This window comes from Capra hircus, chromosome 13 (assembly GCF_001704415.2).
Source record: "Capra hircus breed San Clemente chromosome 13, ASM170441v1, whole genome shotgun sequence".
Taxonomy (NCBI): Eukaryota; Metazoa; Chordata; class Mammalia; order Artiodactyla; family Bovidae; genus Capra; species Capra hircus.
In genome coordinates this window covers 69,776,617-69,802,255 of record NC_030820.1, presented here as the reverse complement: position 1 = coordinate 69,802,255, position 25,639 = coordinate 69,776,617, and the positions used below count along the sequence as shown (strand labels likewise).

At 44.6% G+C, this 25,639-nt stretch overlaps 1 protein-coding gene across 2 annotated transcripts in view; it reads left to right on the top strand.

Annotated features, from left to right (window-relative positions):
* Window positions 5,913-25,639, top strand: part of CHD6 (chromodomain helicase DNA binding protein 6) — a 203,451-nt gene continuing 183,724 nt past the window's right edge. Inside the window, exon 1 of one of the 2 annotated variants that reach the window (XM_018057882.1) lies at window positions 5,913-5,978. The gene's annotated coding sequence lies outside the window, so the exon portion shown is untranslated. The remainder of the gene's footprint in view (window positions 5,979-25,639) is intronic. The other variant, XM_018057884.1, reaches the window with a different exon arrangement.

Below are 25,639 nucleotides of genomic sequence, written 5' to 3'. Positions count from 1 at the left end.
CTGTGGCAAGAGGGGGCTACTCTTCATTGGGGTGCGTGGGCTTCTCATTGGCTTCTCCTATTGCAGAGCGCCAGCCCTGGCACAGACGGGCTCAGTAGTTGAAGTGCTGGGTCTTTGTCTCTTTGCGTGGGCTTTCTTTAGTTACAGCGAGCAGGGGCTACTCTTCGTTGGGGTGCACGGGCTTCTCACTGCAGCGGCTTCTCCTGTTGCAGCTTGTGAGATCTGGAGCATGGACTCAGTCATTGTGGTACAGAAGCTTAGTCGCTCTGAGGCACATGAGATCTTGCCGGACCAGGAATCAAACCTGTGTCCCTGTACTGGCAGGATGATTCTGAAACACTGGACCATCAGGGAAGTCCCTGTGCTGCATTTTATTCGCCACTGTATCCCCAGCACCTATTTATAGTGCTTGTCAGTTGCAGACAGTCAGTGAACGTCCTTTCAATGTATGCATTCAATTGTAAGCATTGATCTCCTTAGATATCTATCTACCCAAGATAAATGAAAACATATGTCCGCACAAACACTTGTAGGTAATGTTCATAGCAGTGTTATTCATAATAGCTCCAAAATGGAAACCATCCAGATGTCCATTAGTTCATGAGTGGGTAAGTAAAAGATGGCATATCCATACAAAGGAAGACTCGGCAGCGATAAAAAGGAAGAAACTAACAATATATTCTACAACATGGGTGAACCACAAAGATACTGTTTTAAGGGAAATAAGCCAGACACAAATGACAGTATAGTGCACTATTCCATAAATATGAAATTCTAGAAAAGGCATGACTGTAGAGACGTAGTCAGGTCAATGGTTGCCTGGGCCTAGGAGTAGGAGTGGGAAGTGACTGCAAACAGGAAGAAGGGAACTCCTGGGGGTGATGGAGTTGTTCTAAAACTGGATTGCGGTAAAGGTTACACAGCTATATCCATTTACTAAAACTCATTAAACTGTACACCTCCAGTAGGTGAGTTATATGGTATGAGAATTATCCTGAATAAAGCTGTTACAAATGTTTAGAAACAGTCTCCTTATTTGGTCATTTTATCCTAACTTACATCCTGGGAATATTATTTCTGTGGGACATTGTGCCAGAGACTGCTAATTGAGTCAACTGTTTAACGACAGAACCTCAATTATTTTATTAAATTATAGTTGATTTACAATATTGTGTTTGTTTCAGGTGTACAGAAAAGTGATTCCGTCATATATATATATATATATACCTTTCAGATTCTTTTCCATTATAGGTTGTTACAACGCATTGAATATAATTCCCTGTACTGAACAGCAGGTCCTTGCTGTTCATCTGCTTTGTATATCGCAGTGTGTGTCTGTTAGTTCCACACTGCTAATGTATCCCTCTCCCTCTCCCTCTTTCCTCTTTGGTTTGTTTTCTATGTCTGTGAGTGTATTTCTGTTTTGTAAGTAAGTTCTCTTGTGATATGTTTTAGATTCCACATAAGTGATATTATATGATGTTTGTCATTCTCTGACAAACTGACATACTTACTTCATTTGGTATGATAATCTCTAGGTCCATCAATGTTGTTACAAGTGACAATATTTTGTTCTTTTTTTTTAACGGCTGAGTAATATTGCCATATATATATAGTGTACATCTTGTTTATCCATTCGTCTGTTGATGGACATTTAAGGACCTCGATTTTTAACTTGACCTATGGCCAAGTGAATTAAAAAATATAAAAACACCATATTTCCCAGCCTCTTCTGCAGCTTGGTGTGGCCATGTGACTGAGTTCTGGCCAATGAGATGTAAGCATAAGTGATGTGTAGTGTTTCCAGGAAGGCTGTTTAAGGGCCATGACTCAGCTTTAATTTTTTTCCAATTTGTCTTTCCTTTTTCCATCCAAAAAAAAAATATGGACTGGTGTTCCAGCAGCTATGGACCATGAAGTCACCTGAGGAGTGAAAGCTAAAGATGGTGGAGAAAAATACTGAATCCTGGGTTGCTGACGATACCCCAGAGCTCCAGGCTTCTCTTGAAAGGGCTGCTTCCTAGATTTCTTATGAGAAAGACAAAAATAAACTTCAATGTTGAAAAAAAACATTATTGATTTGGGTGCCCTGAGTCTTAGTTGCAGCATGCAAACTCTTGGTTGAGGCATGTGGGATCTAGTTCCCTGACCAGGGATCAAACCCATGCCTCCTGCACTGGGAGTTGGAGTCTTAGCCCCTGGACTGGCAGGGAAGTCTGCTCCACTGGGTAGTTTTGCATCTGGCCAGCAGATGAGGATGGGAGAAGAGTTTGGAGGATCACGTAGGAAGTTTTAGAGGATGCTTAGAAATGAGATATACTTTTACTACTTCTGTCCTGATTCCATTAGAGCTCAGTCACAAGGACCTATCTGATTACTAAGAAATGTAGTTTTGCTGTGAGCCTAGGAGGAAAACAAAGTGGGCTGGGCAAAGCGGCCGTTTCACAAATATATAAGCAAGAACAATAGATAAGCTCACCATCTAGGAGGACTTCCTTGATGGTCCAGTGGTTAAGAATCCGCCTGCCAATGCAGGGAACCTGGGTTCAATCCCTGGTTTGGGAGGATTTCACATGATGCAGGCAACTAAGCCCACAGGCCACAACTACTGAGCCTACGAGCTGCAACTGCTGAAGCTCTTGCACTGAGAGCCGGTGCCCCGCAACAAGAGCAGCCACCACACTGAGAAGCCCTCGTGCTGCAACTAGAGAGTCGTCTGCAGACAGCAACGAAGACCCAGTGCAGCCAAAAATAAATAAACAAAATTTTTTAAAAAGAAGCTCACAGTCTAAAAACAGACAAGTGAACGGAGGCGGAAAGACAAGAGAGAATGTGGTCAGGCAGGATGCAGCTCATGTTAGTGGAGCTGCTGTCACAAAGTTCCAGAACTGCCGGAAGCCCTTATGTGGCTCCCCTTCAGAGCTCCTAAAGATTGCTTTCTTTGTAAACAAGGATGTACTCTATGGTACAGAAAGTCATGCATCACTGGTGTCACCCAGCATCAGAACTCCAGGACCTCTTAGTGGCAACCACATCTGTCCCTGCCAGCTGCTGTAGCATCCAGCTCTGCAAGGGCTACACCTGACTCCACGTAACTGTACCCCAATAATTCTTTGCCCCGTGGCCCTGCTGCACACTCCTTGACACCAAGTTTTGGGGCCACTCCAGAACCCCACTTGGCACTTAAGCACGAACAACTGGAGTGAATAAGAAATCATTCAAGATGAACTAGTAGATAAGTTTCCTTCCATTCCACCTCCCACAGGCTGTACTGAGTCTCATTTTATGTGGCTTCTGAAAGGACAATCCCTTGAGTGGGAGCCATCAGCAGCACTTAGAGAAGGAGATGGACAATTATCCTGGCACTGGTTCTTCCCTTTTCCCTGCCTTCCTCCTTTTGCCTCTCATTCCTGCCCTACAGAGTCAGGCTCTGCTTTCTGGAAAACCCAGGCTAAGACGTCCCCATGGATGGATACAGCCAGAAGACACTTAGCTGTCTGGGTTTCCTCGCCAGCCTCTGGATACTGCGGAAGCATTTAAAGGGTCTGATTCCACACACCTTGCTCAGTTCTATAGACCAGATTCTTCGAAGGTCAGGACTGCTGCCTCTCCTGAGTACACTGAGCAGATCTTTCCTTCGCTTGTACCTGTATCATTCATTTGTGAATCAATCATGCACTTCTATTGATTTCTTGTTTAGTGATATAACATTCGTGTTTTTGCGTGTGTTTAATTTCTTACGTGATACTGACTTTTCTTGAGTTTAAGAAGAGGAATTACTGACACATCTACCTCCTCCCTCCCTCTCCCTCCCACACCTCCCAATACTGTCCATGCTTCTATGCTTAGGCATATACACTCTCTTCCCTCTACCTGGAGTCCCATTCCTCCCCCACCTCATTTATGCTGTCATCTTTCGTGAGCAAGAGATTTGAGTGAAAGGAGGACTGCTTGACTCCCATGTTGGACTCACCAACTCTGCCTCTAATACAGTTCTGCTCCCAGCCCCTTTCTAGAAGTTAAAGTTCACAGACCCAAGTCCCATGAGCAATTTTAAACCCTTGATCCTGGAGTCAGACTGGAGAGGCTGTAGCTACCAGCTGCTTGGTCCTGCTTCAGCCCCTGCAGCAGCTGGTTTGAGCTGGGCAGGAGCTCTTCAGAATCCATGCATCAACCTCCCCCTTGTACTCAGCTAGACAATAAGCTCCTTGAGGACACAGATATCATCTGCCTCATTTAATGCTGTTTTTTGTGTCTAGAACAATACCTGGAACATAGCTGGTGCTCAATAAATAGTTAAGGAAGGAAGAAAGAGAAGGGAGGAGAATGATACATCGTGGCCAGTCTTGAGTTAAAAGAGAGATATGTGTACAGGTGAGGTTGACAGGTGGGACGGCGGCTGCTATCTGTATTTTCAAATTGATGAAATCTCTGGGTCTGCCAAGAAGTTGAAGAATTGGTCCAAAAAAGAGAGTTGGGGCCACAGGCTGAAAACCATAGGAATGCTGGGGTTTCAAAGACACTAAAAATATCCTCTCTCTGGGGGTGCAGTATGGCTCTTCTAAATCATTACAGCTATCTCTGACAAAGTCAACCCTGTTCATCTTGAAAGTATCAAGACAAACGGCTCTTGGAATCACTGGGACATTCCTCCTTTAATAAGGTGAAATAAGCCTCTACAGTCAGAATCCAACCTTGTTTTGTTTTTTTTCTGTGGGTGCTAAGGAAACACCTATGATGGAAGCAAACAAGGGGTAAAGTGGTGAGGTGACTTGCATCTGGGAGGTGGCAGTAACCGGATGGCATACAGAGTACTCAGCCTGACAGGGCCAACTCCCCATTCCTCTCTGCCTCCGTCTATTTTGTTCATAGCACTTATCCCTACCTCTCCCCTTGTATTTACTTACTGTCTTTCTTTCTCCTTAGCATGTCCATCCCACCAGAGCAAGGCCATTGTCTTATTAACCCCTGTATCTCCTGTCTCAGATCAATGCCTGGCATTTAGTGGGCCTTCAAAAATTACTAACGAATGAACGGAAGAATATTAAAACAATTAGTTGAATCCCTGCCATATGCTGGGCTCCGTCCTTGAAGATGCTACAAGGATAGTGAGGGAGACAGGGCTGAACATAAACCTATCATAGCTCGACCCCTGATTTTAGAGAGGTATATATCCAAAGGCGTTGCAAAACTCCTCCGAAGCGGAAACCTCCCGGGGTGTGCGGGGCGGGGGCGGGAGGAGGGTGGTCCTTGGGAAGAAGCCCGTGTGCCAGGAGTGCCAGGGAGCCAGGGGGACTGGCAGGGATGCGGCTGGAGACAGAGCTACTCTTCACCTGGCTCCTCGGCATCTTTTCCTGACCTACGGAACCTCGGCCCCAGAGGAATATATCTGTCGCGCGGGACCCCAGTCACATCTTCTCCCGGGCCCGGAGATCCCAGCCCCGGGTGTTCAGTTGTCCAGCCCAATACCTAAGGGACCTCCACCTGCGGGAGGAACCCCCTCCCCGGCCCCGCCGGAGCGCGCTCCAGGTCCCCGCCCCCTGCCTGCCGTCTGCGGCGTTCAGGACCCCGCCCCGCCCTCTCGGCCCGCAGGACCCCGGCCCCGCCCCGCCCCCGTAGCCCCGCCGCTCCGTCCCGGGGGGCGGGGCCGCGCGCCGCGGCGTCTCCGAGGCGGGGGGCGCGAGGCAGGGGGCGGGGCGGCCCCCGGCGCCGGCCAATCAGCGCCGCTATCACATCCATGCAAATACGAGCACAATGGAGCGAGCCCATCACTCGCCCCTGCAAGCAAGCTTGAAATGGGCTTCTGCCTGAGTGGCAGCCGGCCTGACCAATGACTCTGTATTTTGGGCCAGCGAAGCCCAATGGCATGGCAGGGAAGGCGGGCCCGAGCCGGGTTAGGGTGTCCTTGCAGGGTGTCTGAGCTAAACTTCACCAAATAATAGCTGTTTGTATTTTGGCTGCTGCAGGAGCCATTTTAGGTAAGTTCTTCTCTTAAACTTTTTATTTTCCTCCCCGGCCTCGGCGGGCCGGCCTTTTCCGCGGGCTCCCGGCCCCGCCCCGCCGGCCGGGCTGGGGTGCCCCTATGAATGAAGCCAGGATGAGGGGCTGCGGCGGCACCGCCGAGGCCCGGCCGGGGTCCGAGCTGGGGCCGGCGGCGGACGGCCTGGCGGAGGGCAGGCGGCGGCCTGAGGCCTGAAGCTAGGGGCCGGCCTCCGCCTGCGCTCCGCTCCGGGCTCGCGCTCAGGCCGCGCTCCGGCCGGGTGGCCGTCCTTGGGAGTGCGCCGCTGCGGGCCGCGCGGAGGGGCGGGGGTCCGGGCAGCCCCCCGGCCGCGGGCCAGGCGGGCGGAGGCGGGGCGTGCGAAGGGCTCCCCCATTCCCCCCGCCTCCCCGGAACCCGGCCGAGGAGGGACCCCGGTCGTGCCGCGGCGGGGCAGGGGTGACCGCTATACCCCCCCGCCGCCCCCGCGGAGAAGTTGCTCTATTGACGTCCTGCGTCTGTTTGCAGGGGTGGAGGAGGGTGGGCTGGTGCCAGGCTGCTGCTCCGGGAGGGGGCGGGGGCCGCCGGCGCGTCCCCGGAGCGCGCACCCCCTCCGCCCCCTTCTTACGCACTAGCGCGCACTCGCCCCGAGAATTGGAACCCTGGAGGTGTCCAGCAACCCTGCAGCCAAGTTTTGTGCATTATTAGATTGCATGTTGGAGCGTAAAGAAAAAAAAAAAAGGAATCTCTCCCTTTCAGGGTATCTTTCCTTGGCTGTTAAGAAGTAACGGAGTCTGTTGCTCCCAAATTTCCAGGGACGTGCCTGTTAGATGTGCAGAGGGTTGGCAGCTACTTGGTTTTTAAAAAGACGCTATTAGGAAATCCCCTCACTAGTGAGATAATTGAAATTTGAGTTTGTTTGCAGCTTCAGTTTTATTTGATCCGATTAAAAATGCATAAGCAGACACTTATATTTGTGTACGGAAAGTGTTCCTAGTTCCAGTTATGACTGCTGTGACTGTGGTTTCGGTAGTGTGTGATCTAATAAGGCACTGTAATTCGATTTTGAACCTGTAGGCCCGTATTCTCCAAATGAGGGTTTATGGACCATTAGTAGTCTGGCCAAGGTTTCTAGTGAATCCCTAACATCTCCAGGCATCTTTGGAGCTGTGTATGCGCCTTATTTCCCACCCCCTCTACACTCCTCCTTTCTGGTGTGGCAGATCCATGAACAGAGAAGATACCCATTTAAACATTTTTACAGTTTTTAGAGTGTCTGCAGTATTGCCTGAAATTCGATTTTTGTTTCTCAAATGGCTTATAGGAATACCATCCCAGTAGGCTCTAAATTTAGATGTACTTTGAGGGGATACCCTTGGGACCCTTAGGAAAGTCCAGACAGGGACTACCGCTGTGTTCCCGAGACTAATTACAAACTGTCTTTCTTACTGGGGATTTGTCCCCATCAGCTGCATAGCACAGGAGAATTTGCTGGTATTCCAAATGGGAAGATCAGGCTGGCAACCTCAGGGAGATAGTTTTTCTAAACTTTGTAGCTCTCTGGGAATAGAGAGAAGGTTTGAGATCCATGTGTGATAAAAATGATTAGGCGTGAATCATCAAGTGAAAGGATGTATGCCAACCAGAACAGGTGGTTTCGTATAAGCCATGCGTGACTGTAACCAAAGGCCTGGGAAAATGTGGAGTGGTGAAATGATTAATTTTGGACTTCTTTCTGTCCCAGGGCAGAATTCCTAGATGAATTATGATGAATTATTTAAGCTTTTTTTCTTGGTTAATAGACTATTAAAAACTAACCTTTACAACCCGCCCCCCCCCCTTTTTTTTTTTTGCTAACTTTGAAATCTCCCTTACCAGATTAGGATACTGTTCTCAGCTATAGTCTGGCCTTGGGCAAAGTAAACTTAGATCTGTTGTGAAATTAGTTGTGTCTCATTGTGCTACCACAGTCTGCCTGGAGTCACATTTTAAAAAAAATTTTAATTTATCTATCTTTGGCTGCCCACTGAGTCTTCGTTGCTGTGTGTGGGCTTTCTCCAGTTGCAGCCCGTGGGGGCTCCGCTCTAGTTGCGTTCGTGGCTTCTGCTGCAGTTGTGGCGTGGGGGCCCCTCGGCATGTGGGATCTTCCCAGACCAGGGATCGAACCCATGTCCCCTGCACTGGCAGGCGGATTCTCAACCTCTGGACTGCTAGGGAAGTCCAGATCACATCTTTCATACTGCAATTATTTTCCTGCTTTTTATGTTTAGTTGTTACCGCCCTGTAAAGTCTTGGAATAGGATCACCTTTCCCACAAGTTTTTCATGTTCTATGGCTTTCCCATTATTTTTATAATTTATTATCAGTATAGTTGGAAGTTCTTTGAACTCATCAGTGTATTACTTGCAAACAAATCAAGTGAAACATTGAATGGCCAGTTGAAAGTGAAGTGCATTTATTAATGTACTTATAACTATTACAAGTACCAATGAAAATCTGAAGCAGAATCTTATCTCTTAAGAAACCACTGTCTCATTTGTAAGTTATTTTGCCATTATATTATAGAAAACCTATCGGGAACAGCAGGCCCTGGGGCTACCATGTCTTGGAGCTCTCTGATTTAGAGGAGTTGCCAAGAAGTTTTCCAAGTTTTCTTGGATATATGACTTTGCCCCAAGCAGAGTTTGTGGTTACGTCTTCCTGTGTTAAGCCCTGAGGAACAGGCTTGCGACTGTGGGTGCCTTATGTTTTTCAACTTTCACTGGAAGACTGTAATAACCACGTGGAGTCACACATAGATTCATGTTCTGAACCCTTTTGAACAGGTTTTAGGATTTGATGATTCTACCTGCATAAATATCGTTGGTACTATGACACAATGACAGTATCTAAGTCAATTGAGAAGACTGTGTTCTCACCCTCTTCTCTCATCCTCCCCAGTATAGCAAGGTTTGAAATTTGTTTTTTAAATTGAAGTATAGTTGATTTACAATGATGTGTTAGTTTCAAGCATACAAGCAAAGTGACTCAGTTTTATATATGTATATATACTTTTACACATTCAGTTATACATACATATATATACTTTTTCCAGATTCTTTTCTGTTATTGGTTATTATGAGATATTCAACATAGTTCCATGTGCTATACAGTAGGTCCTTGTTGTTTTGTTTATATGTAGTAATGTGTATTTGTTAATCCCAAACTCCTAATTTATCCCTCCCCCCACAATTGTTTTATTTTTAGTAAATGGTAGTTCTCTTTATACTTCCAGCCCTCGCAGAAGCTTTAGTCAAATTTAGGTGAAAAGCTACAGTGGATCCCATGCTGCTGCTGCTAAGTCGCTTCAGTTGTGTCCAACTCTGTGCGACCCCATAGACGGCAGCCCACCAGGCTCTCCCGTCCTTGGGATTCTCTAGGCAAGAACACTGGAGTGGATTGCCATTTCCTTCTCCAATGCACAAAAGTAAAAAGTGAAAATGAAGTCGCTCAGTCATGTCCGACCCTCAGTGATCCCATGGACTGCAGCCCACCAGGCTCCTCCGTCCATGGGATTTTCCAGGCAAGAGTACTGGAGTGGGGTGCCATTGCCTTCTCCGGATCCCATGCAACTGCCTGCATTTCCCCGTACCAGATTATTACTATACTGAAAACTCTGAAATACCTAAAAAACATCTAGAGCTTAAAGATCTCATTTCCTAGAGAAAAGTTTTGTTTGCCGTAGACTACGACACCCTTGTGAGGGAAGCAAAAAGAACTAGCACTGAATGAATGAATACCTGGTCTGGGTCTGGCACTTAGCCAGGTGCTGGGACTACAAGAGATGAGGGAAAAAAAAAAAAAAAAAAAAAAACCCTGTTTTCTTAGCCAATCCAGGAGCTCCATGGACCAGCTCAGAGAAATGAAGTAACTTGTTCAGGCCCTTGAAGCTGGTTCAGGTTAGAGCCAGAATTTGAACCCACATCATCTCCATCCAAAGCACACATGCCCTTTTTCACCACCAGTACTCTCTAAAAAGCTTTCTTAAAAAGCTGGAGTGTGCTGTCATGCTTTTGTGGTGCTAGGTTAACTAGCACACCCTGCTTGAGTTTTGCACACCCGTCCCTTTTCACTTCTCCTTTTCGAGAATTTGTCATTGAAAAGGCAAGTTGGAATACAGTGAGGGCTGTTCCCCCACCCCACCCCCCATAGTGCAAAAGAGGTCTTTCTAGGGCACTTAGGAGTTCAGGGTTAGCCCAGTACAGTAATAACCATGAAGTGCAGAAGGGGAATGCAGCTGATTTTTCCTTGCCAAAATGTTCTTCTCTTTGGTTCATTTCATGGAGGCCTTTGACACCCTTGTGAGAAATTCTGTTATTTCCATAAAAGTCCTGAAGGTAGTAAACTGGAGTTGTTTTAAAGTATCTACCCCTTTTCCAACTTCTGAACCAAATTATTTGCATAAAATCTGGAGAAAAACTTTTAGTTTTGCTTGTGGTACCTGCGTTAGTTGGTTTTTCTAGTTTGTAATAGTGACTTTTCAATAGACTTCCATGGTGCTTTTATCCACTGACAATTTCAGAAGAACTTAACATACCGAATAGTGCTTGAAAATTTCAGGAAAACTGGGAAGTAGAATTTTAAGTTAGCTTCAAGACGTGAATCCAGACATTTACAAAGTGACAGATGCATGTTTGAATTTTGTAAAAGAGTAAAGGAAGATTTCTATTTTTCTACTTTTCTACTCCTTTATTAAAGATTCTTCTAGGGTTTTTTTTTTTTGGTTGATCTAATTTTATGGATCAAATATAGTATTGGTAAATTTTAATATATGTTTTGAATTTTCTTGTACACTATGTGACCAAAGCATTTTATTTGTGGAATATCTACATTTTTAAACTCTAAGATTGTCTTTCCATAAAAGGTCAGGCTTCAGGTTAAATGAAGGTCTAGCTTCCCAGCCAGTGCAGTGGTAAAGAATCTGCCTGTCAGTGAGGGATATGCAAGAGACAAGGTTCAATCCCTGGGTTGGGAAGATCCTCTGGAGTAGGAAATGGCAACCCACTCCTGTATTCTTTACTGGAGAGTTCCATGGCCAGAGGAGCCTGGCAGGCTACAGTCTTTGGATATGACTGAGCGACTGAGCACCTACTGTAACATTGACCTTTGGGTCCTATCTATTTAGGTTGATGTTTTCTATCCTTGGATTCATGAACATCGAGGGAGTGTTTAGCTCATCTGTAAACTCCCCAAAATAGTATGTAAAATATCGCTTGTGTGTGCATTTTTATGGGAAGCAAGTCCATTGCTTTTTATGATTCTCAAAGAGATCTGTGACTCCCCCCTTCCCTTCTCCTCTTGCTCATCTCTTCCCACCCAGCTGCAAAAATAATATTAAGGATCATTGGTCTAGGTCATTACAAAGGAGTTATTTTGTTTGAGCAAAATCTTTTGCCTAGAGGCTGACTTCTTTGGGTATTTTTTTTTTTTTTTTTTGCGTAATCTCAGTTTCAGGTATTTTTTTGCGTAATCTCAGTCTGGATCAGTTGGGCTTGGGGACGGTCTTCTGCATCAGCCATCTGAGGATGGCTTTTAGGCAAGGGTTACCCCCAGAATTCTTCCCTGTCTTATAGCTGGGAAGCCGTTCCATGCCTTTACCTGTTGTCTGTGCAGCCTGATAGAGTGAAGGTTGCAGCAGGTGACAAGAGTCTTGAGAGTCCAGGGCCTCTTGGTCTTAGCCATCTGCCTCTGCAGATGGGACTGGAGGGGGTGGCCGTGGCAAAAGCTCCTGATATTTTCTTGCTTTGAATTTTGCTTCTTATTCATTCTGTTAGTGCTTCATTCAATATGTTAAGAGGAAAAGGGTTTTCTTTCTGACGCTATAAGCAGAACAATTAGAAAGACTCTCCTCTCATTTTTATATTCCCCAGACTTTTTAATGAGATATACCTTGTAATTTTTCTGTTAATGTTGTTAATTTTAAGTGGAATTTTTCTTAAAATAAGGACTAGTTGAGCATGTGACCTTATTTTATACAGGACATCGTATATGTCAAGTTCTGTTGGACCAGATGTTATTATAGGAAAAAGGGTCTTGTATTAAAGTTCTCAGAACCTTATTTTACAATTTATTTAAGTAATAGTTAAACAGATTGGTAAAACAAAATGATTGAGCAGTCAGAAAATTCTCAGAGTAGTCCCTAGGAAGTGGCCAAACTTGAAGTTATCCTGAAGATTTTCTCCCAGGAGTCTGTTGGGCCAGACTGGAAGTTGAATAGAAGGAAAATCTGTTTGGTTTGATATATGGAATGAGGAAAACACCTAAGCTTTAGGTAGTTGGTGAGGGGCATTGAGTCCCATACAGGGATTCTGTTTGATGTGTTCCTTTCCTAAGAGACAGGGGTGAAGAGATGTACCTGGGCTGGTCACTTTGGGTTTGGGGAAACCATCAGTATTCTTAAGAAGTCCTTTGAAGGATTGTATCTGGTAAGGAAGGTCCCAAATCATCGATTTTATTTAGTGAAGAAATTTTATCGAATTTAATGCAGAGATTTTAGTAATGTTCATTGTCTATTTTGGCTGACCAACTTTTGCAGTGTTAGCAGTCTAAACTCAACCTTGGGTTAGCATGAGAAAGTCAAGCCATCGTCTTTGTTGACCATGTGACAGTTTTGGATCACGTTATAAATGAAGACCTATCAGGTTGTTTCTTTGAGCAGACCCCATACATTACCATTTTTAGGAGCTGGTGGAGGGTGGTTTCTGGTTCATGGAAATAACATTTTTGCCTCAAGTTGTAAAAATACATTGAAGAAATGGTAGAGGATATGAAAGAGATCATTAATGACTAGCTCCAGAAAGATAATCATAAAAACGTAAAATCAGCTCTTCTAGATCAGGGCTACTCAAACTTAGTCTGGATCCTTGCAAGTCTATGGACTGTTTGTTACCTATCTGCGATGAGGTAAGTTCAAAACTTGTAAGAATTGACTGCTTTTATAACATTTTTTGGGCTTCCCTGGTGGTTCAGTGGTAAAGAGTCTGCCTTCAATGCAGGAGACTCGGGTTTTATTCCTGGGTTGGGGAGATCCCCTAGAGAGGGAAATGGCAACCCACTCCAGTATTCTTGCTTGGGAAATTCCATGCACAGAGGCGGCTGGCAGGCTACAGACTATGGGGTCGTGTAAGAGTCAGACACGACTTAGCGACTAAACAGCAACAATATTTTTAAGAAAAATGATTTGTCTGTTGAATCTGATAACAGAAAATGTAAGTTTATGGGGTAGTCCTTGTTTAAAGTACTTTTTCCTGGTAATTAGCTTTTCTAGTGTTTTATCAAAGTGTTGGTTAAAGGTGGATTAAGAAGAAACACAAACTGATCCTTTATTATAGAGTACTGTATTACTTGAGATGACAGGCACATCAGCGTCCTGCTGGAGCCTTGTTAGAAATGTAGGTTTTTGGCCCCATCCCTGGTGTCTCAGACTGTAAAGCATCTCCCCTGCAATGCAGGTTTGATCCTTGGATTGGAAAAATCCCCTGGGGAAGCAAATGGCTACCCACTCCAGTATTCTTGGGGCTTCCCTGGTGGCTCAGATGGTAAAGAATCGGCCTGCAACGCAGGAGACCTGGGTTTGATCCTGGGTTTTGAAGATCCCCTAGAGAAGGAAATGGCATCCCACTTCAGTATTCTTGCCTGAAGAATCCCATGGACAGAGGAGCCTGGAGGGCTACAGTCCATGGGGTCGCAGAGAGTCGGACTCAACTGAGCGACTAACACCTTCACTTTCAGACCCCTGAGGTAAACTCCTGGGTTAGGTACCCAGTAATCTGTGTTATAATGTGTTATAACATGCTATCCTGATGATTTTGTATACCTTTAAATTTGAGAAATGTTGTTCTAGGTCAGCACTGTCCAGTAGAACTTTGTGCTATGGTGGAAAATGTCCTGTATCTGTGCGGGACCCACTAGTCACATGTGGCTTTTGGAGCTCCTAAAAGGTGCCTGGTTTGCCTGAGGAACAGAATTTAAGTTTTTATTTAAAATATAGTTTGAGTTTAAATAACCACGTATGACTGGTGGCCCTGGCATTTGATAGCACAGCTCTGGACCCTTTCACAACCTCCCCCCACCCAACTTTTGGGGGGAAATAGTGGAAATTTTTTTTCCCTCTTCTTTGTTTAGAAAGGAAAATACAATATGGGGCAAGACTGTTCTTTAGCCTGAAATGAGGAGTCACATAATAAAGTTTGACACTATTTTTTCCATTTATATTTACCTATTTATTTTTATCTAAAAGTTGATTTGCTGTGAAGAAAATAGTAGGATCAGAAAATAAATTTAGATCTGTGTCTTGTAAGGTTTTGTAAACAGCAAGGTAAGTTTTCATGCGAGGCCTTATGACCTTTCATGTCTTTCAGAATGACTGCTGAAGCTTTTTTCTTTCTTACAAAGATTTATTACAGGCAGGTTTTAAGTGCAATGCTTAATTCTCAATATAAAACACTAATATTGAGGATTCTCATTACTTTAGACTAGTTAATGGAGATTTTTCCTATGTAAAGTATTTCTAGTTTACCAGCTTAAGGTATAATCTTTGTCTTAAATAATATTCACCAAACTTCCCTTAAAGGATTGAGCCTTATCTTCCGTCCTCTTCCAGTATATTTAAAAGTTGATTGGTTAAAGGAAAGGATTTATTTCTTTTACTCATTCAGGGTTTGTGTATGCCTCCCTGCCTCCAGCCCCATCTATTTATACTTCAAATTTTAAATTCCTTAAAATCAAGGATAACATTCAGGCAAAATATGTTTATTGGTTAACATCCATTGCAGAATTGGAAAGTATTTTGTGATTGACGAGGTGGAAGGAAACATGGCTATAGAAGTAAGTGAAGGGACTTCCCTGGTGGTCCAGTGGCTAAGACTCTGTGCTCCCGTTTCAGGGGGTCTGGGTTCGATCCCTGGTCAGGGAACTAGATCCCATGTGCTGCAACTAAAGATCCTGCATGCTGCAGTGAAAATCCAAAATCCCCAGTTCCATAGCTAAGAACAGGGGCAACCAAATATCTAAGTCTTTTTTTTTTAAGTAAATGAAGATTCACAGATAGAATTATAGCTTTTAAAAATGTTGTCTAGGCATAATAAAATGGATTTTTCTAGGGATATTGTTTTTCTTAAAGTAATTTGCCAGGTTTTAGGTTTTCAAGCAGGAGATTGTTACTCATTCAGCAGTGACTCTGTAAGCATGAGAGACGGTATGAGTGTTCCATACACTTTTTACACTCATAGATATTAGCCTCGGAAGGCTTCTTAAAGATCGCAGGTAGGACTGCAGGCAGAGCAAAGTTGCCGATGCAGCAGTGGCCTTGCTTTGTTTATGGCATGAACATGAGTTTTCATGAAAAAGCAGCACTGTTTTCCCTTTAATTCTGTTGTAGGAGACAGTTGTATTCTCTCAGAGTGACTTGAGATTTATGGTAGGTTGTCTGGGCAGGGGCTTCTGTTCAGCTGAGACACAAGTTATCACTGATTGGGACAGCTTAACGTTTTGTAACGTGCAGCTTTGAGCTCTTTTGTTGGACTTTCTCCAAAGGATTTCAAGTTCTTGATCCCTAGGCACATATTTGGATTACTGCTTTGGGGTCTTAAGGAATTGGAAAACCCAGTCTGTTGGAATTGAGATCTGGTAGCTGACAGATCCCAAGCCCTGAAGTTTCAGAGGCACCATCGCTGATTTGCAGAGCTATGACTGGAATGTTGTATGAGATGTTACTAAAAAAACTGATTTCATAAGTGGTGCTGAAACACCAGACTCCTCATTTACACATGATAGTCATACTCTGTCCATCCTTATCTGCTCTTCCTTCGACATTTCATGCTCACAGGGCTCTCCCTGGGTGCTCTTGACTTTTCTTCCTTTGTTCACTCTTGAACTGACCTTTGTTCCTACCATCATAGCTGTGATTATGGCAGTTATTTCTAGTTTAAAGTTTTAAGTGTTATCAAGTCTTACATAATTCAGCATCTTCACTAGATTCTTCTAAACCAAAGCTTCTTTCTGGTTTCTCAGGATTGCAGACCTGACCTGCCTCTTGAGAAATCTGTATGCAGGTCAGGAAGCAACAGTTAGAACTGGACATGGAACAACAGACTGGTTCCAAATAGGAAAAGGAGTACGTCAAGGCTGTATATTGTCACCCTGCTTATTTAACTTACCTGCAGAGTACATCATGAGAAACGCTGGACTGGAAGAAACACAAGCTGGAATCAAGATTGCCGGGAGAAATATCAATAACCTCAGATATGCAGATGACACCACCCTTATGGCAGAAAGTGAAGAGGAACTCAAAAGCCTCTTGATGAAAGTGAAAGAGGAGAGTGAAAAAGTTGGCTTAAAGCTCAACATTCAGAAAACGAAGATCATGGCATCTGGTCCCATCACTTCATGGGAAATAGATGGGGAACCAGTGGAAACAGTGTCAGACTTTATTTTGGGGGGCTCCAAAATAACTTCAGATGGTGACTACAGCCATGAAATTAAAAGATGCTTACTCCTTGGAAGAAAAGTTATGACCAACCTAGATAGTATATTCAAAAGCAGAGACATTACTTTGCCGACTAAGGTCCGTCTAGTCAAGGCGATGGTTTTTCCAGTGGTCATGTATGGATGTGAGAGTTGGACGTGAAGAAGGCTGAGCAGCGAAGAATTGATGCTTTTGAACTGTGGTGTTGGAGAAGACTCTTGAGAGTCCCTTAGACTGCAAGGAGATCCCACCAGTCCATTCTGAAGATCAACCCTGGGATTTCTTTGGAAGGAATGATGCTAAAGCTGAAGCTCCAGTACTTTGGCCACCTCATGCAAAGAGTTGACTCATTGGAAAAGACTCTGATGCTGGGAGGGATTGGGGGCAGGAGGAGAAGGGGACGACAGAGGATGAGATGGCTGGATGGCATCACCGACTCGATGGACATGAGTCTGAGTGAACTCCGGGAGTTGGTGATGGACAGGGAGGCCTGGTGTGCTGCGATTTATGGAGTCGCAAAGAGTCGGACACGACTGAGCGACTGAACTGAACTGAACTGAGAGTTGAAAGGGACTTCATCTAGTCAATATTGTTATCTTATGGATGATGAAGGGGCTTCCCAGGTGGCACTAATGATAAGGAATCCACCTGCCGACGCAGGAGACCCAAGAGATGCAGGTTCGATCCTCAGATAGGGAAGATCCTCCGGAGGAGGAAGTGGCAACTTGCTCCAGCATTCTTGCTTGGAAATCCCATGGACAGAGGAGCCTGGCAGACTACAGTCCACAGGGCCGCAAAGAGTTGGACACGACTCCAGCGACTGAACACGCACATGGACGATGGAACAGAGTCCTAGTCGTGTCTTAGTCAAAAGATTTGTTAGGCCATAGAACTAGGTTACAGTCAAGCTAGGATTCAGTTCTCATTTCACTAAACTCTTGCCTGAACTCTGATGGTTAGGGTCCTAAAAACGCACATAGGAGGATTTCCCTTAAGAACTTGTGGAGAAAGGTGGGGAAGGAGTGCTCGGAGATGAGAAGTGAATTTATGAGAGGCTGCATAATTTTTCTTATGTTCTCTAAAATAGGGATATTATCAATGAAATTTTACATGTCCTGAAGGAGTCCGAATGACTGGTGCTATTTTGGTAACTCTTGTTTACTATGTCTTGTTTACTAGAAACATTCTGGCATGTCCTTCCCTGATATCATGGTAAAAGGCTTGTGGTACTATTTTGGTAACTCGTGTTTACTATTCTTTGCTTACTAGAAACTTTTTGGCATGTCCTTCCATTATATCCTGGTGAGATGCTTGTAAATTCACCTTTGCTTTAGTGCAGTTAATGTGTTTGAGAGGTGGTTCTCACATCTGCTTATTCCTTCAGCTTTATGCCTTAGGGTTCTTAGAATACGTTTTTCCCAGAGCCCTCAATAATCATGATAATGGTAATAGCAGCTACTCGGTCCTTGGCTGCTTACTGAACGCCTGGTATGGTGCGAGGTTCTTTCATGGTTTGCTGGTTCTTAGGGCTGTTCTCCCTCTGTTTCTTTTGGGTACTTGGTAGAATTGCAGTCCATCACCTTGAAGTTGAGCGTGGCCACGTGAGTTGCTTTGGATACTGAAATTTGACTGAAAGTCATGTGAGACACTTCTAGGCAGATACTTTTTTTTTTTCCTGAAAGAAATCTGCAGTGGTTACACAGTATAAGCCAGTTAGCCCATACTTTAGACCACTGCATTTTTTAAACAGGAATTTTAACTGCAGCATAACCAAGTGCATCTTGAAGAATATACACGGATTTCTCCTTCATCCTCCTGGCTAAGGGCTGATAATAGCCCATGTTACAGTTGAGACACCGGAGGTAAAGGAGTTCCAGTTACCTGTCTGTAAGTTTTGAGGTAGTCACCTAGGCGGTTTGAGCCCGACATTCTTTTTATTTATTTTATTTTATTAGTTTTTTTAGCTGTGCTGGGTCTCGGTTGCTGCACAGGTTTTTCTCTCATTGCGCTGAGTGGGGGCTGCTCTCTCGTTGCAGCGCGCTGGCTTCTCTTCTCGCAGAGCACGGCCACTGGAGCTGCGAGCTTCAGTAGCTGCTGCACGTGGGCTCCGTACTCGGGGCTCTGGGGCTTGGGAGCACAGGCTCAATAATGGGCTTAGTTGCTCTGTGGCATGGGGGATCTTCCCCGATCAGGGACTGAACCCCTGTCTCCTGCATTGGCTGGCGGATTCTTTACCACTGAGCCACCAGGGAAGCCCCCTTTGGTTTTTTTCGTATCCGCTTATGTAGTTTTGGCTGTGCTGGGTCTCCGTTGCTGCGTGCGCGCTTTCTCTAGTTGTGGTGGCGAGTGGGGACTACTCGCTGGTTGTGGTGCTCTGGCTTCTCGCTGTGATGGTTTCTCTTGTTGGTGAGCACAGGCCCTAGGGTACTCGGACTTAGCTGCCCTTCCTGGAGCAGGGATCAAACCTGTGTCCCGTGCACTGGCAGACGGATTCTTAACCGCGGGACCACCAGGAAGGTCCTGAGCCGGACATTCTTAAGCAGTTGCGGTCTGCTGCCATTCCATGTGCTGTGTCATCTCGGTACCGAATGTGTCTAGAATGTGGGCTCTGCCTGTGATAAATTCATGTCAAAACTTCTGCTTACCTCTCTGTTTTGTCCCTTCTTACAGACAGATGCTCCTGGCGTTTTAGGTCCAAGGCTGACTGTCTCCAGCCAGCATGTGTCCTTCCCAGTGGCGTGCTGCACACCCACCATTCCTCTCTGTCATCTGTTCTCTCCTCTTAGTGCCCTCTGAAGTTCCTTCTTTCACGTGATGAGGATGGTTCCTTGCCGTAAATATCCTCGCATTTCTAATATTTTTGAAGCAAATTTCTCAAAGGGCCACATTTAGCTTATGAATAGGAGACTGCCTGATGTGATTAAAATGCGTGGCCTCTGCAGCCAGTCACCGGGTTTGAATTCTCATGTGCTACTCACTCTCCATGCCTCAGTTTCCTCATCTGTAAGGAGATAATACCTGTGTCTCATGGTTCTTTCAAGGATTAAATGAGTTAATTTATGTAATGCCTTGGAACAATACCTGGCACACTGTAAGCATGATTTAAGCATTAGGTATTATAATTTTATGAAGAATCAGGTATCCGGGGGCTAAGATGGAGATAAATCTCTACTGATTTTAATCTTTCTGAGGTTAATATTAAGATATCAAAGATTTAATACCACCTTTAATTTTTCCTTTTGTTCAGTAGGAATTACTGAGCAACATTATAAACTCTGGGGAGGAAATGACCTAGAGCTTACCCCTAAAGAATTTACAGTGTGGAGGGGAGATAAGATACATGTCTGCTTGTACAGCAGATACCTGTACACAGATATTTGTGCTATTATGAAGTAGCCCATAAAAAGTGTCCAAGACAGGAAAGATAAAGGGCTTTGGAAGTTTAGAAAAGGGAGGGATAGGGAGTCAGAGAAGGCTTTGAGTCAGACTGGGCGTTTATTCGGGTAGGAAAGATGCAGGATTTGGATATGTGGAGACTGGGTGAGGAAGGGAGCCAGTCTCTGCATGAAAGGAGAGATCAGATATTCATTCATCCGTTCAGCAAATAGGTGTTGAACCCTGACTTTGTGCTCAGCACAGGTAGAAGCCCTGGGGCTGCAATGGTAAACAGAATCGAGTTCCTGCTCTCGTGGAGCTTGTGTTCTAGTCTTATTTCAATGTGCAGAGCCATGATCTATCAGGTGGCCGACTAAGAAGAAGAATAAAGCAGGATAAGGAGACAGAGAATAGATTTACGTAACTAAGAAAAGCATGATTAATTTCTAAAGGTCAGGTGTTTTGGTTGGGGGGGGCTGGGAATCTCTTGAGGAAACCCAGTGTGTTAGTTGCTCAGTTGTTTCCCACTCTTTGCGACCCCATGGGCTGCAGCCCACCAGGCTCCTCCGTCCCTGGAGTTCTCCAGGCAAGAATACTGGAGTGGGTAGCCATTCCCTTCTCCAGGGGATCTTCCCAACCCAGGGATCAAACCCAGGTTTCCTGCCTTGCGGGCAAAATCTTTACTGTCTGAGCCACCAGGGAAGCACAAAGAATACTGGAGTGGGTTGCACTTCCTTTCTCCAGGGGTTACCCAGGGATAGAACCTGGGTCTCGTGCCTTGCAGATGGATTCTTGGTTACTGTCTGAGCCACCAGGGAAGCCCAGGGGAGAGCTAACTGGCTTTTCCTCTGCTGTTTTCTGTGCTCCCTGTTTCCTGTCCCTTGCTCTTGACAAATATCTAAATATTTCCCTTTCTGTGAGATTGAGACTAGCCCCAGTGTCTTCATGGGGCCTTCCCCTCTGTATCTGCCAGAAGCACTCTCTTCCCCCAGTTCACTTCTGGAGTCAGAGTTTGCCTCTGTCACTGACTTGTCTTTTCTCATACTGTTACTCCTTTATTCCTGGAGAAGGAAATGGTAGCCCACTTCAGTATTCTTGCCTGGAGAATCCCATGGCGGAGAAGCCTGGTGGGCTACAGTCCACGGGGTCGCAGAGAGTCGGACATGACGGAGCGACTTCACTTTCACTTTCACTTTCCTCCTTTAGTCCACAAGCATGGGGTGCCTCAATACTTAGTAAACAGTTATTGAACTTTCATTTTTTTTCGGCCATTACTGGGCATTAGGAACTTGAAGATAAATGCACTTGGCCTCTGCCCTTAAGGAATGCACAGTCTTACTAGAGATAGAAATAAAAACTGCTACTACCAACATCATGATACATGTCAAATTAGAGCCGTGTCCAGTTTTGTTAGAACTCCCCGTGTACCCAGGGAAGTTGGTGAAGGCTTTTGGAAGGAAGGAACTTTTAAATTGGTTCCTGAAAATTGATTTGGAGTGAATAATCAGACTGGGACTGGTGTCTGATTTGAAGAAGCCTTTTATGCATAGAAAGTGTCCTCTGAGGGAACAGGTGGAGTCTGGTGGAGAGCTGTGGAGCTGGTTGGGAGGTCGGGCTGGAGGAGTAGGTTGGAGACATTGAAAGGCTTTGGAGATTGCGGTAAGGAGTTTAGATTTGTATCGGTAGTGAGGAGTCATCAGATACCTAAACACAGGAGAGTAAATTGTATTCCATCCTTGGTAGAAGCAATTGGTTTAAAACAGTGGCACTTAAACTTGACTGAGTATTAGAATTGCCTGGAAAACTTTAAAAGAGCCAGTGCCCATTCTGCACACCGGAAAAGCAGATTTCCCTGGAAGAGAGACCCAGGCATTGGAATTTTGGTCACTTCTCAGGTGATTCCAGTGTGCATCCAAGTTAAGCACCAGTGGTTGGGAGAGGCTTGACCAACAGGTTAATGAATGAGAGAGCCCATTGCAATGGCCTGGCCAGGAGATAAGTCTCTGAATTGAGGCATTGGGAGCAAGGATAAGGGAAGACAGAGTCAGCCGTTATTATTGTTCTTCAGTTTGCTGTATGTTTATCTTCTCCAGTAAAGTTGTGGCCCCATGAGTGCAAAGTCCAGTCACTGTACTTTGAATGCCTCATAGAGAACTGTGGGTAGCAGGTTCTCAATAAATATTTGCCATGATTAAAGTCAGTTTTCTTTTGTTCCGATACCCATAGTTGAGTTCTTAGGGCATTTTTATTTCAGTTGCTGCTCTCCTTTTTGGTATTAAACAGAAATTCCTTTAGGAATGAGAATGGATGGAGATGAAACTTTTCGGTCAGTTTTACTTCCTCATAATTCTGATGAAAGATTTAGGAAGTTAAAACCCAGTGATTAAAACAATGTCTGCATATGGAGTTGATTTATCTGTACTCTCTCTCATTAGCCCAGATAATTAAATTTGCCTTTAACTCTTGGTATTTGTATAAAATCAGTTAGTATTAATATACCCTTTAAAGTAAAGACTCTGTGTAGAGTACCTAGATTCTTTAAGTATTCCTAAGGTTTACTTTCCCCAACAGCACATAAAAGGTAAACCTCAAAAATAATACCCAGATTCTGTTAATCTGTGTATTGACTCAGGACTTTATTGCTATGGTATAGAAGCAGACATGGTTTGTACATGTGAAATAATTCCTCTTTGCCAAATAAATTTATCTGTGTGTGGGGATAGTATTTTAAAGTGTTGTGAAGCATTTTCATGTCAACCTTTCATACTCTGTTCTAATGGAGGGGAGTTGGAACATAAGGAAATTAAGAACTTTAAAAATATTTGACAGCATTTATACCCCTTGCCACTTTGTATTTTGAAAAATAGCAAACCTACAGAAAGTAAGTTAAGAGAATTATACCTTAACACCCATCTCCCCTCTACCTGGATTCATCAGTGATTAATGTTTTGCCAAATTTGCTTTATATCTTTCTCCATGTCTGAACGTGTGAAGTGTGAAAGTAAGTCGCTCAGTCATATCCGACTCTTTGCAACCCCATGGACTATAGCCCGCCAGGCTCCTCTGTCCATGGGATTCTTCAGGCAAGAATACTGGAGTGGGTTGCCATTCCCTTCTTCAGGGGATCTTCCCAACCTAGGAATTGAACCTGGGTCTCCTGCATTGCAGGCAGATTGTTTACCATCTGGGCCACCGGGGAGCTATATGTCTAGTTCTTTCTAAAGCCATCCCCTTTGAGAGTTTCTTGCAGATACGGTGATACTTCACTCCTAGAGAAAGGGTGTATAACTATCATACAGTCCTATCACTTGGGATACTTGACATAAAACCAGTATGAAGTCCGTATTTAAATTTTACCATTTCCTTGTTCTCTAGCTTTTTTATTTTTCCTGATCTAGTATTCTGTCAAGGATCATACATTGTATTAAGTGTGTCCTTGCCTTTCAGTGTGGATTAGTGGGATCTGGTAGTCACAGGGTTTCCAGAATGGGAGTGAATACCCCCTTTAAAGGACGTCATGGCCCTGCTTCCCATCCTTCTTACCTGTTTACCCGCTTCCACGGCCCCCGTCACTGGCTGCGAATGGACCTTCTTAGACTGATGGCAACATCCTAAAGTAGAACCTAGCCCTTAGTGCTGACCGGCTTGTGCACATCATCCTGATGTTTGGAGAGGCTTTGTCCTATGCAGAGAGTTGCTGTCCATTTTAGGGTTAAAGCCATTCAGGTTGCCCAGTACCTAAGAGAATGTGGCGGCACAGGGAACTGTATTCAGTATCTTGTAATAACCTATAACGGAAAGAATCTGAAGAAGAAATGTTATATTTACACACACACACACACACACACACACACATAACTGAGTTACTTTGCTGTACACCTGAAGCTAAAACAAAATTGTGAATTTACTATACTTGAAAAAATGGTGAAAGTGGAGAATGTGGTGGTGTTAATGAGCCTTTGGGAAGAGCTTTGCATCATCTTGAAATCTGAAACGTTAAGAGTTAGGGGTTGTCTTCTGAGGACATTTCTTGAGGACCACTGATTATGATGACCTTGTCTTTATATAGTTCATATTAATTAATAGTTTTAATTTTTTGAGAAAACTGTTAAGGACCTCCCTGCCCCCACCCCCACTTTAAATATTCTAGTGTTCGTGGCCTTTTGCTCCCTTGCCCTTCTTGCTTTACACTCCTTCCTGGGCAGACTTCTTTCTTGTTTTAGCTCTTGATGACCCAGAAATCTTTGTTTCCATCCCCATTCTCTTCTGAGCTCCAGACCCTCATTTCCAACCACATAACTCTTTGCAGCTTCACCTGCCTGTTCCACATGCAAAGCTGAACTTGCTATCTTTCTGTGTAAACCTGAGCATTGATTTGAATATTGGGTGGCTGGGGGTGAGAGTGACATGGTATTTGACCAGGGGACTAAGAACACTAGACTCAGGTCCCTAACCAGCTCCTGCTGTCCCTAACACCCCTCCCTTCCCTAAGCCCCATCCCCGCACCGAGGCGCCCCCCCCCCCCCGCCCCAACATACACACTTAATGGGAAAGAGGCACTTGTTTGCTCATAACATCATTTCCGGCTGAATGTCGAGTCTTGGAAGTTAGACTTTATGAAATGGTTCTCAATCTTTTTTTTTTTCCATTATCACTCCCCTAAGGAGCCGTTTTTAGACAGGCTATTTTTTTTTAGTATTATCCTCCCATCCATGAAGATTTAATACCACAAATATGTAGTGTATCTGTTTATGTACTGTGTCTGCTTAATAATGAGTAAGGTATTTTAACCCCCAGGAACCAATTTTTGCCCCCTTGGGGAGGTACTGTCCCCTTGAGAATGCATGCTTTAAGCTAAGCTGGAGGCAGTCTGTAAAGTCTAGAAACTGCACAAGCCAAAGTGTCTGCTTGCCATCTCTCCTACCCACAGAGAATTTACCTTAGGCTTACAGCTGATGGCTGAAACCAGAGTTTGGTCATCTTGTTGTGACCGTGGCTCACAGTAATAACACTATACTGTGCCGAGTGTACATGCAAATATGTTATTCAGATTTTTTAATACTCAGTATTTATTCTTATTGCTTCTCATGTACTCTATTTTTAGGCTGTATTCTTTTAAAGATAGTTTTATTGAGGTCATTTGCATACTGTAAAATTCACCTGTTTTCTGTATTTTTTTTATTTTAAAAGAAATGCTGATTGTGACCCACTGGTTGGCAACAGCCTGACACTCAGCCAGAAGAACAATGCCAAGGCCTCGCTGGTCTGGAGACCACCCGTAGTCCACCAAAGAAGTGAGAAGGAAGTAGTGACAGGGTCCTAACCCTGAACCTCTGGTTCTCACTGTAGTCATGGGACTTTGTTTTAATAAACAGTTTGGACTTGAACAAACTGGTCATTTTACTCCTTGGTAGGAGAAGAATGCTGGAGAGCTCCTGGTGGCTCAGACGGTAAAGAATTTCCTGCAGTGCGGGAGACCAGTGTTCAGTCCCTGGGTTGGGAAGATCTCCTGGAGAAGGGAATGGCTACCCACTCCAGTATTCTTGCCTGGAGAACTCCAGGGACAGAGGAGCCGGGTGAGCTATGGTCCATGGGATCACAAAGAGTCGGACATGACTGAATGACTAACACTTTCACAGGGGATGAATGCTGGAGAGCTCATGGCAGGGGCTGTGAGCTTTTCAAACCCACGGGTGAAAACTGCTTTGGTGGCAGCCAAAGGGTTTGCCTCGCCAGGAAGGTGAAACAGGCATCTTCATTCTGTGATTTGTGGTGCCCGCACA